The sequence below is a fragment of the Pinus tabuliformis genome, chromosome 9 (genome assembly GCF_031772625.1).
Source record: "Pinus tabuliformis cultivar Carrire ecotype Pingquan chromosome 9, CPIR1, whole genome shotgun sequence".
NCBI lineage: Eukaryota > Viridiplantae > Streptophyta > Pinopsida > Pinales > Pinaceae > Pinus > Pinus tabuliformis.
The window spans coordinates 11,989,336-12,002,046 of NC_142307.1; positions in this window are offsets into that span (position 1 = coordinate 11,989,336).

The window sequence follows — 12,711 nt, forward strand, 5'->3', positions numbered from 1 at the left end:
GTTTTTTAGATTTTTAACTTTTAGGATTTTAATTTTTTTATGATTTTTTGAATTTAGATTAAAAAAAATAAAAATTCAAAGTCAAACAAAATTAGACAGAAAAAAATTGGAACTTTGAAATTTTTTATGTTTTTCAGATTTCTTTTTTAAATAAAAAATGAAAATGATAAAATCGAAACCAAAGATAAAAAATAAAAATTATATATATATATATATATATATATATATATATATATATACAAACCCTATCCCAAACTATACATAACACAAAACGTGGAATGAAACTAAACCTAGACTTCACCATACATAATAGCAAAAGAAATCGAATTTTTATTGTTTTACGGTGTGTGCAGGTGATGGCAAAAGCGTGGGAGAGCTTCGGCGGTGGCACTGAAGGTATGAGAAAGGGAACGCGGGAGTTGTAGTGAAGACACAGTATGGCAGTGTGAGGCAGCGATGAGGGAGAGGACGGAAGGGAAATGGAGGCTGCAGATAGGGATGCCAACAAACAGTGTGAAAGGGATCCGAGGGGTTTTGAAGGCAGCACGCAGAACTCGAAGAAGGGATGGCACGGAGAAGGAGAGGGCTACAGGAACAACGATGATGATCTGCAGCGGAATGGATATTAGCAGCAGGGATGGGGCAGTGATAGCAGTGTATAGGAATGAAAACGCAGGGAGCAGAGGATGGCAGCGTTCAGCGGATCTGGAAATTTTTTTCTTGTTGTGCATGTTATATAGGTGGTGGGAATGAGAGCAGAGAGTAGACAAGGGTGCGAGAAAGAAGCTGGATGAGTTTTTCTTTCTGCAGGTGATGAGGATTGATGAATGCGATGGCAGTAGAGTGAGATTTTCGTAAGAAGGGAAGGAAGAATGAAACAGAAAAAATCGAAATTTCCCAGAGACTAGAGATACGCAGCATCAAGACAACAAAACAAATCTGAAATTTTTCTCCTGAAAACCTCGGGCAGTGAAAACAATTTCAAAAAAAACCCTTAGGAAGACAGCCCAAACTCAATATAAATTTCTAGATTAAGATGTTTTAATTCAGATTTATAATCGAAACCCCTGTAAAATTGTCTCCAGATTTTAAAAAAAAATTAAGAAACCCTTGGACTGCAAAAAATATCTAGATAGTCTACCTGCAAAAATAATTGTGAGGCTAGATCTTACCCTCCAGGGCCTAGATCTGGCTTCAAATCAAACTTCACCCTCAGATCTGTAACCTGTACCTGAAAACAAAAACACCCAGAACCCGGATATACAAAAATAAATGAAACCCCAAAAACCCTAGTCAAAAAAGTTAAACAAAAATTACAGATCTATGCACAAAAACAGCGGATCTACTAGGTCTGGTGAGTGTGAGTCCAACTCCGCTCCCAGATCTGATAATCTAAGGCTCTTTAAAGCCAGATTTATCAATTTAGCACAGAAAAGTTTTGGAATTTTAAATTTAAACAGAGGTGCTTCGCCCAAAACCCTTCATGCATCACCAATAAAATTTCTTATGATAAGCCCGGGATTAAATCAAGCCAGCCTCTTCAGAAAATACTAATTGGAGTTGGCTGGTCCAACTAAAAACTTCCCTGAATGCCCGATGATCTAAAAAATCAAGAATTTCCTACACAATTCAATTCAACTATCAACATAGGGCGAGAAAATGATAATAAAATTTAGATTTAATAGAGATACCTGCTATTATATTCAAAACTTAAATTATCATTCTAACTCCAGTGATTGAGCAAGATACATGTGCTCAGATCGCTCTTCAAAAAGCTATCATCAATGGCTAAAAGAAAATCTATGCATGAAAATAACATATCTTACAGCATTTCCATGAAGAGTAACACCAACAAAAATTAACCCCAAAGTCTTTCGTTATTGCTCATAAAAAAATATTACAAGAGAGCTTTCACTTAACACATGGCTCAAAGATCGGATGATCTTAACTGACAAATGACCTCCTATTTAAAGATAAATCCTTCAACGGCTAGTTGAGTGTTCATCGTCAAATCAATCTCAACCGTTGATGAGGATCAAAATTTCTTTTAATCTCATCCATCGAAATTTCAAATTATTGAGAAAATTCGAATTTTTCAATTAAATGCATTTTAATTAATTCAAAAATTAAATTTTTGAATTAATTTCCTCAAAATTTTGACTTTGACTTGACCCCAGGGACCAAAGGCTTAAAATTTAGCAAAATAATCGATTAACCTTAGTCCCTGGATCTCTTAAAATTTAATTTTTAAAAAACCCACGAATTTTGCCTCTAGAAAATTTAAATTTACCTAGGACCTATAATTAATTAAATTTTTGGCTTAGGATTTTAATTAATTTTGGCCAGAAAATTTAATTAATTAACCTATGAGAGGATAAATTATTTTTCTAACCCTCAAGACACTCTACACCATAATTTTTACATTTTTTGCATCTCAAGGGGGAAAATCCATTTGGAAAAAGACCCTCATAGACTACCCACTTCTGTTACACCAAAATATAATCTAGCATATCAAGCAATTTGTAATAAAATAACCTAACCAAATAGTTAGGAATATTCTCAAATCACTTTTACACAAACTCGATCTATAACAATAGGAATCGCCTAAGATCACGGTGACAAAATTCATTCCAGCTTTGGGATAAGGCTGAAGGAAAACTCTGCCGACTATCTGAGAATGGATCGGTGAGACAAAAAACCTCCCGGAATGTAGATCGTTACCAAAAAATACGTTTACCTAGGCAATTACATACATGACACAGATCTGTTGAGATTATTTACATCATATACATGTGGTTTACATTATAACATGACATTCAGGCTGATGATGATAGGTGGACGACGCGGACACATCGATCAAGTGCTATTCCTTTTGCGAAAAAATGGGGTGTACTGTTATGGGTCATTGGCACGTAGTGGTCAACATCTAGCTCTACTTGGGGACATGTTGTTGCACTATAGGAATCTGAGAAACTAGAATCTGCATCCACGCAACACACAATATAACATAAGTAGCGTCCATTCAAAATCATCATATAACATTAAGCACAGGAAAGATATAAGCTCTTCATTTATTAACTATCTAGTAACATGAAAAGTAAATCTAATCCTAAAACAGAAATGAAATGCTGAAATGGCAAGGTGTAGGGTTAGAAATACAATACAGAGGATGCCCCATGGCATCAAATGTCATCTTTGAAGAATAGCTTGAGCATTTGGCCATTCGCAGGTAAGTCAAGTGGTTTGCCATTCAATCTGCTCAAGTAGAATGAATTTGGCCCAACAATGTCTCGGATAATATATGGTCCCAGCCACAAACTCTTAAATTTCTTATGTTTCCCGATTTCTCATTCTTGCAATTCCAAAGGAGTACCATATCTCCAACCTGCAAAGATCTAGATCGAGCAGATTTATTAAAGCTTTTCTTAATGTTAGATTGACTTTTACATATATTATCAAAAGATATTCTACGAGTTTCATCCAACTACACAATCTGATCAATTCTATTTTGAACAACATCTTTATTAGTAGAAAAATGTTGAAGGAGTTTATAAGCTGACAATTTCAGGTGCATAGGTAAAGTTACTTCCAAGCCATAAACTAATTCAAAGGGAATTTTAGCAGTAGCTTTCTTTTTAGTAATCCTATCTACCCATAAAGCATACTTGATTTTGCTATCCCAAAATCGCTTATTATCTCCTACTATCTTCTTGATAATAGTTATGAGATTTTTATACTTGATTCAGCAAGTCCATTACCCTAAGAATAGTAATTTGATGAATGAGATAAAACAATGCCATACTTGAAACAAAAAGATGAAAATTTTGAAGAACTAAAAGCCTTGGCATTATCAGTAGTGATCTTAGCAGGGACACCAAATCTAGTAATGATATTATTTTCAATAAAATCCATAATGACCTTTTCAGTGGTATTCTTAGCAGGGATGCCTTCAACCCATTTAGTGAAATAATCGGTAGCAGTCAAAATCCATGAGTAGCCATTGCTAGAATTTTCATGAAGCTTCCCAATGAAGTCCAGACCCCAATGCTAAAAAGGTACCTCCACAACCACAGGTTGTAAGGGTAGGGCAACAAGCTTTTGTTTCCCAGTGAACAGTTGGTAGGCTTGACAACTTCTAACAAACTTATGCACATCAGAAAAAATCAAAGGTCAATAATAACCAGCTCTCAGAATTTTGTGGGCAATTGTTCTAGCAGCATAATGACCACCACAAAACCCTGAATGAAACTCATAAACTAACTTCTTTGACTCAATTTCATCAACGCACCTAAGTATTATGCCCTCAGGATTTCTCCATCCAAGGCCATATTTCATGAGGCAATACTTAGTGGCTTTTAATCTAAGAGCCCTTCTCTTATGAGCGACTAAATGGTTAGGACATGTAAGATTTAACAAGCAATAAATAATGTCCTTGTACCACTCATTCTCTTCTAATCTTTGCAGCTCAGGTGAAGATGAATCGTTAAGACAAATCAAACCAAGAGCTTTTTCATTACTTTCGATCATTATTTGAGCCAAGCCTTGGCCTTTGACTAACTTGGTGGGTCTAATCTCTAAATCATATTCTTGTATTTTAGTAACCCACCTAGCACGAGTCCCTAAGCAATCATTTTGAGTTAATATATTTTTAACTACAGAATGTGGGATAAAAGCAATGATTTTGGAATAACCCACATAAGTCTTGAAATGCTTAAGAGATTTGACTGAGGCATAGACTTGCTTTTCCATGGTATTCTATTTTAATTTAGAATTTTGAAGCACTCGCTCGTGACCATGCTTATTTTTCTGTAATAAAGCACCAGCAATGGTATCTTCAGAAGTGAAAGAGAAAATCATGAAATCCTTAGAGTAATCAGGACTAACTAAAACATGGGCTTTTGCAATAGCACCTTTGATTTCCTGAAAATACTTTTTGTCATCTTCTTTCCAAACAAATTTTACATCTTTTTTCAGAAGACCTTGAATAGGCTTAGCTACTTCCGTGTAATTTGGAATAAATCTTCTGAGAAAATTTATTTTTCCAAGAAAAGACTGAAGGGATTTAAAATTATGGGGAAGAGGAATCTTTTGGATTGCCTCAACTCTCTCGGGATCAATCTTGATTCCATCTTTAGAAATGATGTGACCAAGTAATTTTCCTTTAGTTACTCCAAAAGCAAACTTAACCGGATTTAAAGAAATCTCGTACTCTCTACATTTATCAAAAACTTGCCTAAGATGACTTATACAACTAATATCATCTTTAGAAAAAAGAGTAAGATTATCCTGATAAATTTCGATAAACTTCCTAATTAAACCTTTGAAGGCATAATCCATAGCCATTTGAAACGTAGCCCCAGCATTGGTTAATCCAAACGGCATTCTAATATATTTGAAAGTACCCCGTGGGGTAGTGAATGTAGTTTTGTGACGATCCTCCTTCTTAATCCACACTTGATTATATCCAAAAAAAGCATCTAGCAATGACATCATTCCAGAACTAGTTACTCTTTGCAACATAGTCTCCATATTTGGCAAAGGGTAATTATCTTTCTTACATGCTAGATTAAGGTTTCGAAAATCGACACAAAGTCTTATTGTACTGTTCTTTTTCCTGACAATCATCAAGTTGGAACAACATGTTGAATGCCTCGTTTGAGCAATAATTCCTGCTGCAAGCATCTTTGAAAGCTTCTTTTCAACCAAAGGGGCTAACTTAGGATTTATCTGCCTAAGCTTTTGATGAAAAGGTTTAGCATTTTCATCTTTCAAAGGGATAGTGTGCTCCATGACATCTTCCCTATAACATTTTAATTCATCATAAGAAAATTCTAAAACATCCTGATATTCGCGAAGTAAATTGGTTAACTTTTTCCTTTCTTCAACATTAGTACCCTTACCAATTTTGATGATCTTTGGATCCCTAGAAGTACCAATGTTTACCTCGATGTATTCACCCGGATCCATTTTATTTTCCTCTTTCATCTTTGTGGCTTCATGCCGATCAAAGTGTTGTTCTAAAGAAACCACATTCCTAGGAGTAGGATTTATGATATCTTCATGATCATCAGATCCATCCTCCTTAGAATTTATCTGAAAATTTTCAAACTCAACCAAATTATCAAGAAAGCGAATCACTTGTTTCTCGTCATCAAAAACTTGCCAATGCCCTGAGTTATCTGGAACAGGCCTAAATATAACTTCCATTTTTATCTTATCCTTAATCAACCCATTAGATAACTGCAAAGTAGATGCAGCTACGACAAGCTCATCTGTCGAACTATTTTGCTCTCTTGGGATAGCCTCAAGGTCAAGGGCATCAAAGTATTCCATAGTATCCCATACAGCATTTCGATAATTCTTTGACCTTTGATTTTTACATGTAAATTTATTTTTAATTTGCATGATAATTAAGTCAGAATCCCCCTTGATGCGAAGCAACTTAACCCTTAAAGCCTTTTCCAACTCAATACCCAACAACAAAGCTTCATATTCAGCAACGTTGTTGGTTGCTTCAAATTCCAGCCGATAGGAAAACTTGAAAATATGACCAAGGGGAGATTTTAATACTATTCCTGCACCTTACCATGCCTAGACGATGCACCATCAAAATACATGTACCAAACTTTATCCTTGAGATCCCCAATCTTTTTTATCAACCTTATCATCGGGAAGAACTATGGAATTAGACATGATAGCATAATTCCCAATGTCAGATTTTTCTTTAATTATCTCATTATGAGGTCTCTTAGGATCTTCAACATGGAATCTTCTCTCAGGCTCTCTATTAAGTCTCAGAAAACTATCACCTCTAGGAGAAGGAATCATAGCATATGACCAATTCATTTGAATACTCCCTCCTAAATCAGAGGCCCATTTTCTAGATAAAAGCATACCCCAGGCATCAAGCACATCAACAGCAACAATGTCCATAACAATCATAATGTCAAGGTAAACTGATAAATGAACTTGTAAATCCTTGATCAGACCATGAACTTCAATCTTCTTAGAATCCATGGCACATATATTGTAGTAAGGCCTAGAAACTCTTAAGTTAAGTTGTTCCATGACCCTCTTGGTCATGACACAAGCTAACGCACTAGAATCTGGCATGCAATTATTCAATTTATATCCATTAACCATCAAAGTAATAAAGAATGGTTGATGATCCTTGTTATCTGAATCTAAACTTTAAAAATATATAGGAGCATCTCGATAATCAACCTCTTGTGCCTTTTGTTGAGAAACATTCACTTGAGGAGCTTCAATAGCTTTTAGTAACTTAGCCCTTTAGGAAGGAATCTTCGCAATCTCCGCGACAGGAACACAGATTTTTTTGCATTATTAAACCAACTTCCCAAATCGACATCTAATCCATAGTTTGAACCCGGGTTAAAAATTCGAGGGGGAATTTGATTCCTGCTTTGATCTTTATCCCTTCTTTGATAAGTTAAACCCTTATCTTTAGCAATTTCCATGATTCTCTCTCGAGAAGGCTTTTCACCATATAATTTAACCATCATATCATCTTCATTCTCAAAATTATTTATACTAAAAGCTGATGTGGGAGGCATAACACCTCGACTGTTTTCCTTAACTTCCATCCAGTGTTTCATAGACAAAGAAAACTTTTTACCCACTACATTTATTTGATTACCTGCCCCAAACATTCCATTATCCAAAATCCTTCTAACTATGGGGCAAGTAGCCTCCTCATGAAGAGCATCATAAGATCGACAGTAAAGCGGAGCATCATCAACCAAATTAGTATGTTCAAGTAGATTAGGTGGTCTCTGCTCGCTAGATTGACCTTTATTCTGCCAATTATTATTTCGATTATTATTATTATTTCTAGGATGGAAATTTTGCATTTGAGCTATTTCCATTTGGACCAACCTATTTTGCAAAGTAGTTATCTTCTTAGCATGGTTAGAGGTTAATTTTGCTTGGTTAAGCTCCATACTTTCACAGTAATTTCTGAATAAGGTCATTATCAGATTCTTGAACCTCTTTTCCTTTAGGTTTTTTCAATTTCGTTGAAGCCCTATCAAAACCTAGGATTTCAGACTTCCGAGATGTTGCCTTATCATTTTCAAGCTCTACCGCTAAAGCTTGACAATCTCTATAATCAAGAAGCTTAGCATGTTTTAACTCATAAGAGGGCTCAAGGCTAAAGGCATCAATATAATCTTGAGGTAATTCCTTAATAATATCATTGAACCTCTTGTTAAACTCTTCTGCGATCTCATTTTCTCTCTTTTCAATGATACTGGTAGCTTTTACGAGATGCCTCCCTTCTCTCTTATCTCCATATTTTTCCTCAAAGGCATTAACAATCGATTTCAAAGATTTAAATGAATTATGAGGTTTTTCTATAAACCAATCTAAAACATCCCCCTCCAAGGTAAGAACAAAAAAGGTCATTTTTACATCTTCATGATTAAAATCAGTAGCCCTTGCATACTTACCCAGCCATGAACTAAAAGATTTTAGATGAGAGTTAGCACTAACTACATTATTGCCCTGAAAGAGAGGCAATTTATCCGTCCCATGCTTTGGAATATCGTTGGGATAACCTTTAATGTTAGCAAAGTTACAAGGGGTGAATATGTCCACGATGTCGTGCTCGACTTGGTTAGTAAAAAGCAAATGGATATCAGAGAGGGTTTCTTGTCCGAGATTAACAAGAAGGGTACGAGAAGAGAGTTTGTGTAATCATACTCTGAGAGCCCTTTCAGGATTAAGAGCAGGATTAACCAAACTGCTTGGATGTCTTCTAATATACACTCTTGTAAAAGATAGAGGAAGTGGAGTTGCCACCTGGACAAAAAGTCTAACTTGGAATAACCCGAAAGAAAGGAACCAAGGACAAGGAACTTATCCTGGCAAGAGACAAAAGGATGAAAAGAAATAAATGAGATGAATGTCGAAGAAACCAAGGAAAGAAAAAACGTTATCCCCAGCAACGGCGCCAAAAAATGTTGTCACATAGAATGTCTAGGCACCGCGACAACACTCAAATCGGGCGCTGTCACCCTGATCCCCAATCTCTCCGTTTAAGTTGTCTCCCTACAGCAGGCTAAGCGGGGTAGACCCAATGGAAAAATGGAATGTAGAAGAACTAATTGGGAACCAAACAGTTTGGGAGACACAGCGAGGCGATCAAGTACTTGATTAAGATTCAGCAAGACTTACGATTAAATTAGAGTTTAAACGATTAATACCATTGCCTTATGGAGTCAATGATCTTTCTAGGGAAATGAAAACCAAGTAATCGATTACCAATTGTTGCTTAGGTGAATGACTATGAAATGCAGATCCTAAAACTTAATGTGAGATGCAGGAATCTTGGTTGATTTTAGTTAAATGCTTACTTAGATTGTGAATCCTTCAATCCTTTTTGTGTTGAGCCTGATTTCGTAGTAATTGGTAGAGAGAAGGTCAAGAGAAGCACACTAAGGTGTGATTAATGATACTTCTCCTAAACTTCTAACATACCCGGTGCCTCCAACGCTATAGAGAGTTGTGGCTCTGACGACTCCAAGGTCACCGTTTTAAGTACTATTAAAACAGACTTCTCAAGAAAAGACGGATGGAGATCTATCTATGTATCAATCAAGCTTATGCTTGGAAGTAAATTTGATTCATGCAAAGTTAACTTATATGCAAATGCACCGGAAAATGAGATAAAGCTAGACTCGATGATGGAGCAACACTTGCATTGCTAAAGCCCTCAATTACCCAAATGAGATGTTCGCTTTGTTAGATGAAGACTTAAAAGATAAACTCTTAAAGATATCACAATTAAAACACCAGCTTATTTTAAATCTTTTTGATACAATTTAGCTAAAAGAAAAAAAAAACAACTTTGCAAGTCGATATCAATGTCAACAGATTTTCACAAATATTCAGCTTAGGAAACATAGGTATGTGATCTATTATAGTTCCACGACAGAGCTCTTTAACAATCGCTTGATATTTGCAAAATGTCTAACATGTAACGAGCATTAAATAATTCAAGCAATGATGCAAGATATTCAACAAATGTACAATGTTCTAGCAATTAAATTTCAAGAGATACAAATACTTTAAACAACCACGAAATTTAAATGCTAACCAATTTAGATCCTAGAATTGAAAGATTTATGCTTAGTGACCCAAATCTAGGAAATTTACCACTTTCCTATAGTTAAACTTAGGATGTAAAAAATTTAAGCACATCTAACTAAGGAAAAATTTTGATACCACGCAAGTTTTTCTTTTGGATCTTAGCCTCAGCATAGAAAGATGCAAAGAAGAAATTTTAAATTGACAACTTAATTATTCCTTAGGTGAATTTCTCGATATGCTAAGCAAGACAAAAAGTGACCAAAATAAATAATAAAAAAAGGATTTGATAATTTTTTAAATTTTTTATGGGCCCGAGGCCACATAAAAATTTAAAACCTTTAGATGTGAAAAAATTAATTTGATTTAAAACAAATTTTAGTCACATAAAATGAACTTTTTAGGGTTTTTAGATATTTATGTTTTTTTTAAGGATTTAAGATTTTAATTTTTATAATTTTTTGTTTTTAGATTTTTTTAATGTTTAGAAATTTTTTAATGTTTTTTAGATTTTTAACTTTTAGGATTTTAATTTTTTTATGATTTTCTGAATTTAGATAAAAATAAAATAAAAAATCAAAGTTAAAAAAATAAATAAATAAATAAAATAAAAATATAGGAACTTTGAAATTTTTTATGTTTTTCAGATTTCTTTTTAAATCAAAAATGAAAATGATAAAATCAAAACCAAAGATCAAAAATAAAAATAAAAATAAAAAATTATACAAACCCTATCCTCAACTATACGTAACACAAAAACGTGGAATGAAACTAAACCTAGACTTCACCATACATAATAGCAAAAGAAATCGAATTTTTATTGTTTTACGGTGTGTGCGGGTGATGGAAAAAGCGTGGGAGAGCTTTGACGGCGAGAATGAAGGTATGAGAAAGAGAACGCAGGAGTTGCAGTGAGGACACAGTATGGCAATGTGAGGCAACAATGAGGGAGAGGACAGAAGGGAAATGGAGGCTTCGGACAAGGATGCCAACAAACAACGTGAAAGGGATCTGAGGGGTTTTGAAGGCAGCACGCAGAAGTCAAAGAAGGGATGGCACGGAGAAGAAGAGGGTTGGAGGAACAACGATGATGAGCTGCGGCGGAATGGAGATGAGCAATGAGGATGGGGCAGTGATAGCAGCATAGAGGAATGAAGACGCAAGGAGCAGAGGATGGCAACATTCAGCGGATCTGGAAATTGTTCGCTTGTTGTGTAGGCTATATAAGCGGTGGGAATGAGAGCAGAGAGCAAACAAGGGTGCAGGGAAGAAGTTGGACGCGTTTTTCTTTCTGCAGGTGATGAAGATTGATGAATGTGATGGCAGCAGAGAGAGGTTTTCATAGGAAGGCAAAGGAGAATGACAGAAAAAATCGAAATTTCCCAGAGACTAGAGATACGCAGCACCAAGACAACAAAACAAATCCGAAATTTTTCTTCTGAAAACCCCGAGCAGCGAAAACGATTTCAAAAAAAAACCTCAAGAAGACAGCCCAAACTCAAGATAAATTTCCAAATTAAGATGTTTTAATTCAGATTTATAATCGAAACCCTGTAAAATTGTCTCTAGATTTAAAAATAAAAAATAAAAAATCCCTGGACTGCAAAAAATATCTGGATAGTCTACCTGCAAAAATAATTTTGAGGCCAGATCTTACCCTCCAGGGCCTAGATCTGGCTTCAAAACAAACTTCACCCTCAAATCTGTAACCTGTCCCTGAAAACAAAAACACCCAGAATCCGGATATACAAAAATAAATGAAACCCCAGAAACCCTAATCAAAAAAGTTAAAATTATATTACAGAGCTATGCACAGGAATAACGGATCTACCAGATCTAGCGAGTGTGAGTCCAATTCCACTCCCAGATCTGATAATCTAAGGCTCTTAAAAGCCAGATTTATCAATTTAGCACATAAAAATTTTGAAATTTTAAATTTAAACAGAGGTGCTTCGCCCAAAACCCTTCATGCATCACCAATAAAATTTCTTATGATAAGCCCGGGATCAAATCAAGCTGGGCTCTTCAGAAAATACTAATCGAAAATTGGTTGGTCCAACTAAAAACTTCCTTGAACACCCGATGATCTAAAAAATCAAGAATTTCCTACACAACTCAATTCAACCATCAACATAGGGTGAGAAAATGGTAATAAAATTCAAATTTAATAGAGATACTTGCTATTATATTCAAAACTTAAATAACCATTCAAACCCCATTGATTGAGCAAGATATCTGTACTCAAATCACTCTTCAGAAAGCTATCATCAATGGCTAAAAGGAAATCTATGCATGAAAATAACACAGCTTACAGCATTTTCACGAAGAGTAACACCAGCAGAAATTAACCCCAAAGTCTTTCTTTATTGCTCATAAAAAGGATTACAAGAGAGCTTTCACTTAGCACACGATTCAAAGATTGGATGATCTTAACTGACGAATGACCTCTTATTTAAAGCGAAATCCTCCAACGGCTAATTCGAGTGATCCTCGTCAAAGCAATCTCGACCGTTGATGAAGATCAAAAATTCTTTTAATCTCATCCGCCGAAATTTTAAATTATTGAGAAAATTCGAATTTTTCGATTAAATGCATTTTAATTAA